Source organism: Schistocerca americana, unplaced genomic scaffold, assembly GCF_021461395.2.
Source record: "Schistocerca americana isolate TAMUIC-IGC-003095 unplaced genomic scaffold, iqSchAmer2.1 HiC_scaffold_380, whole genome shotgun sequence".
Classification (NCBI taxonomy): Eukaryota; Metazoa; Arthropoda; class Insecta; order Orthoptera; family Acrididae; genus Schistocerca; species Schistocerca americana.
In genome coordinates, this window is record NW_025726105.1 from 57,501 (window position 1) to 62,500 (window position 5,000).

General features: G+C 62.7%; 1 pseudogene; it reads right to left on the reverse strand.

Annotated features, from left to right (window-relative positions):
- LOC124581913 overlaps positions 1 to 5,000 on the reverse strand; it is a 7,917-nt pseudogene that overhangs the window by 2,245 nt on the left and 672 nt on the right.

The window sequence follows — 5,000 nt, forward strand, 5'->3', positions numbered from 1 at the left end:
CAGATAGCAGGCGACTGGTGTCAGCGACCCACTGGTGTTGCCCCTTGACGGCGGCGGAAGATGACAGCGCCGCACCGTCAAAGGCAACGTGCAGGCGCGCGGCCCACATCTCTCCAACCTGCGTCGACGATTTGAGGAGGTGGCCCTCCCACATAAGATGCCGCTCCAGCGCCTCAATCTCACGCTGCACCTCGTCCCGGCCTGCACCGTCGGCGGCTGGCCCAATCCTCTTCAGCGCCAGGAGACGGGACCGGCGAAGTGTTGGCCCCATCCATCGGCATGATGGGATGCCGAGGCCTCCCTGGGCTACAGGAGCGTGGAAGTAGCCCAGGGGAGTGTCCGCCGGAAGGCGGAACCATCTCCTGACGGCGGCACGGATGGTCACATCTGCCGCTTTCAACGCACCCACTCGGGTGCGGCTGAGGGCCAGCCCATGGTACAGGCCAGGCAGAAGTACGGTGGTGAGGGCGTGGAGGCGCTGTTGCGGCTTGAGCGGAGCTCGGGAGATGACGTCCAGCTGCTCCACCAGGTGGCGTCGTGGGTTGAAAACGCAGCGACCAGCGGTGGAGAATTGCAGTCCCAGGTACCGGAAGGTTTCACCCACACGTAGGGCGGGCACGGTGGCGTTGCCCGCTTTGAAGGTAACGTCGGCGTCGACCTTCACCTTCTTGTCGCGCCCAGACGCGACTAAGGCGAGGGTGAAACACTTCCGGGCGTTGATCTGCAGCCCCAGATGGGCGAGGGCTGCGACGGCTGCGTCGATGAGGGACTGCAATCCCCTCGCGGTCGATGCAAAAAGCAGGACGTCATCTGCGAAGGCCGCAGCGTTAACTCTGCGACCAAGGATCCGAGCTCCGATGTGGGAGGGAAGTTGACTCAAAACATAGTCCACCGCAAAATTGAAAAGGAGGGGGGAGAGGGGGTCACCCTGACGCACACCCCTAGCCGGCTGCAGGGGCACGCCCACGTCGGCGCCGCCCGCTATCACCGTCGTGCTACCCTCGTAACACCTTTCGACGTACTCAATAAAGCAATCCGGCAGGCCATGAGCCCTCAGCACGGGGCGGAGGGCGGCATGGTCCACCGAATCGAACGCTTTAGAGACGTCGATCGATGCCACAAAAGCAGAGCGACAGGAGCGGCCTGCGTCGGTGAGAGCAGTGTCCAAGATGAAGGTGTTTTCCAACATCCCATCCCGGGGGATGAATGCCCGCTGACGTTCGTCCACAGCACATGCACGCATCAGGCGTGACGCGAGAACCTTGTGAAAGGTCCGCGCCAACACCGAGCAGACCGTAATGGGGCGAAAGTCAGCGGGGGATGTTGGTGCAGCCGTTTTGGGGAGAAGTGACGTCCGGGCGCGAAGCAGACGCTCGGGGAGGGCGCGGGCCAGGAGGAAGAGGTTCAAGAGTTTCACCAGGACTTCATGCGGCAGGCGCCGCAGCTCCGCTGGAGTCAGGCCGTCCGGCCCGGCTGCCGATCCCCTGGGCGGCAAGGCAGCAGCGACCTCCTCACGTGTGACCGGCCCCCATAGGCACTCAGGAGCGACAGGCTCCGAGTGCGGGAGAAGGCGGTCACGGATGAAGCCGGCGGTGGAGATCGGCTTCTTCGTGAAGAGGTCCGCCCAGAAGTCCAGCAGACCGGGGATGTCGGGTGGCGGCTGCAGCAGGGTGCCGTCCAGCAAGCCGCGCACGCAACGCGCACGCGACCTACGGAAGGCGTCCTGTGTCCGCGCGTATTCCCAGCGGCGCCGCTTGCGCTTCTGCAGCGGCGGGGCGGCAGGCGGCCGCTTGGATGGTTGGCGCGGCCGCTGTGTCCTGGTGATCGACCTCTCCCCCCTGGACCCGACCGACGCAAGGGCATCCGGGAGCATGCCCAGGATGACATCGGGCGGCGTGCCCCGCCCCAGACCAATGACTCGATCCAGGGCAGAGAAACGCTGGGCGGAAGCAGGTAGCCCCGCCAGATGCTCCCAGATGGCGGCGTCAGTCGGCCCCTCCGGCGGCGGCCCGGTGGTGTCGGCCGCGAAGTCCTCGGCTGCGTCGACGGGCGGCGCAGCGGCCTCGCCCGCGTCAGGCAGCGAGCTCGCTGCTCCACGGCGGGACGCCGGCTCTTCGCCCCGACCGATCTCAAGTGCCTCCATGAATTGGCGGACAAGCTGCTTGTGGGCAGCTTGCCGCCGTCGGCACTTGATTGCCTCAAGCGTTCGGTCGGGGAACATCCTGGTAAGTTCTTGATTTACAAAGAAGAACCGGGCGTCCCTCTCCAGGAACAGTTCGGCCTCTGCCTTGGCGAGCGACAGGACTTCTTCCTCCGTCCACCTCGCGCGATGCCTCTCCGTCACGATCTCAGCGTTGGCGGCCGCAGGGTGTTGGCGGCGGCGATGGACCCCGAGACCGTTCTTCGTGGTAAAAGTGCGGTGGCACTCACTGCAAGCAAAGGGAGCTACACAAACTATCGCATTTTCGTTACGGCCGGTTGGCCGGATAGGTGCTGGGGTAGCTGGGGTGGCACCTTCAGCGGAAGGGCCACCATCTCTTGTTTCTTGTCGGCTGCCCCCAACTATAAAGGGATAATGCGAGGGGGGGCTGGTAACCCCCCCAAGCCCCTGGTGCGGTCTTCCACTCTGCAAAAATCAGCGGGCCCACGAGAAGGGGAGAAGACCGCAGGAGAGGAGAGGCTAAGAGGGCTAGGCCCATGTATTGCGCATCACTCTCCCTGTAACTATAACCCAAGGAAGGCACCTCGCAGCAGCAGCACGACTACATCAAGACCGCACTTCGAAAAGCCAAGTCCGGATGCAGCCACACCGCCGCCACTTGGCCACCTTAAGAGAGTCATAGTTACTCCCGCCGTTTACCCGCGCTTGCTTGAATTTCTTCACGTTGACATTCAGAGCACTGGGCAGAAATCACATTGCGTCAACACCCGCTAGGGCCATCGCAATGCTTTGTTTTAATTAGACAGTCGGATTCCCCCAGTCCGTGCCAGTTCTGAGTTGATCGTTGAATGGCGGCCGAAGAGAATCCGCGCACCCGCGCGCCCCCGGAGGAGCACGCTAAGGCGGACGCGGCCTCGCAGCAAGGAAGATCCGTGGGAGGCCAAGGCACGGGACCGAGCTCGGATCCTGCACGCAGGTTGAAGCACCGGGGCGCGAACGCCGCGCAGGCGCGCGCATCCTGCACCGCCGGCCAGCACGAGGCCAACCAACGGCGAGAGCAGACCACGCCCGCGCTAAACGCCCGCACTTACCGGCACCCCTACGGCACTCACCTCGCCCAGGCCCGGCACGTTAGCGCTGACCCACTTCCCGACCAAGCCCGACACGCCCCGATCCTCAGACTTCCCTTACCTACATTATTCTATCGACTAGAGGCTCTTCACCTTGGAGACCTGCTGCGGATATGGGTACGAACCGGCGCGACACCTCCACGTGGCCCTCTCCCGGATTTTCAAGGTCCGAGGGGAAGATCGGGACACCGCCGCAACTGCGGTGCTCTTCGCGTTCCAAACCCTATCTCCCTGCTAGAGGATTCCAGGGAACTCGAACGCTCATGCAGAAAAGAAAACTCTTCCCCGATCTCCCGACGGCGTCTCCGGGTCCTTTTGGGTTACCCCGACGAGCATCTCTAAAAGAGGGGCCCGACTTGTATCGGTTCCGCTGCCGGGTTCCGGAATAGGAACCGGATTCCCTTTCGCCCAACGGGGGCCAGCACAAAGTGCATCATGCTATGACGGCCCCCATCAACATCGGATTTCTCCTAGGGCTTAGGATCGACTGACTCGTGTGCAACGGCTGTTCACACGAAACCCTTCTCCGCGTCAGCCCTCCAGGGCCTCGCTGGAGTATTTGCTACTACCACCAAGATCTGCACCGACGGCGGCTCCAGGCAGGCTCACGCCCAGACCCTTCTGCGCCCACCGCCGCGACCCTCCTACTCGTCAGGGCTTCGCGGCCGGCCGCAAGGACCGGCCATGACTGCCAGACTGACGGCCGAGTATAGGCACGACGCTTCAGCGCCATCCATTTTCAGGGCTAGTTGCTTCGGCAGGTGAGTTGTTACACACTCCTTAGCGGATTCCGACTTCCATGGCCACCGTCCTGCTGTCTTAAGCAACCAACGCCTTTCATGGTTTCCCATGAGCGTCGATTCGGGCGCCTTAACTCGGCGTTTGGTTCATCCCACAGCGCCAGTTCTGCTTACCAAAAGTGGCCCACTTGGCACTCCGATCCGAGTCGTTTGCTCGCGGCTTCAGCATATCAAGCAAGCCGGAGATCTCACCCATTTAAAGTTTGAGAATAGGTTGAGGTCGTTTCGGCCCCAAGGCCTCTAATCATTCGCTTTACCGGATGAGACTCGTACGAGCACCAGCTATCCTGAGGGAAACTTCGGAGGGAACCAGCTACTAGATGGTTCGATTAGTCTTTCGCCCCTATACCCAGCTCCGACGATCGATTTGCACGTCAGAATCGCTACGGACCTCCATCAGGGTTTCCCCTGACTTCGTCCTGGCCAGGCATAGTTCACCATCTTTCGGGTCCCAACGTGTACGCTCTAGGTGCGCCTCACCTCGCAATGAGGACGAGACGCCCCGGGAGTGCGGAGGCCGCCGCCCCGTGAAGGGCGGGGAAGCCCCATCCTCCCTCGGCCCGCGCAAGGCGAGACCTTCACTTTCATTACGCCTTTAGGTTTCGTACAGCCCAATGACTCGCGCACATGTTAGACTCCTTGGTCCGTGTTTCAAGACGGGTCGTGAAATTGTCCAAAGCTGAAGCGCCGCTGACGGGAGCGATTATTCCGCCCGAGAGCATCCCGAGCCAACAGCGGCGCGGGTCCGGGGCCGGGCCAGGTAGGTCCGTCATCCGGGAAGAACCGCGCGCGCTTGCCGGGAGCCCGAGCGCCCAAAGGGGCGAATCGACTCCTCCAGATATACCGCCGGGCAGCCAGCCAGGACACCGGGGCTCTGCCCAACAGACGCGAACCGAGGCCCGCGGAAGG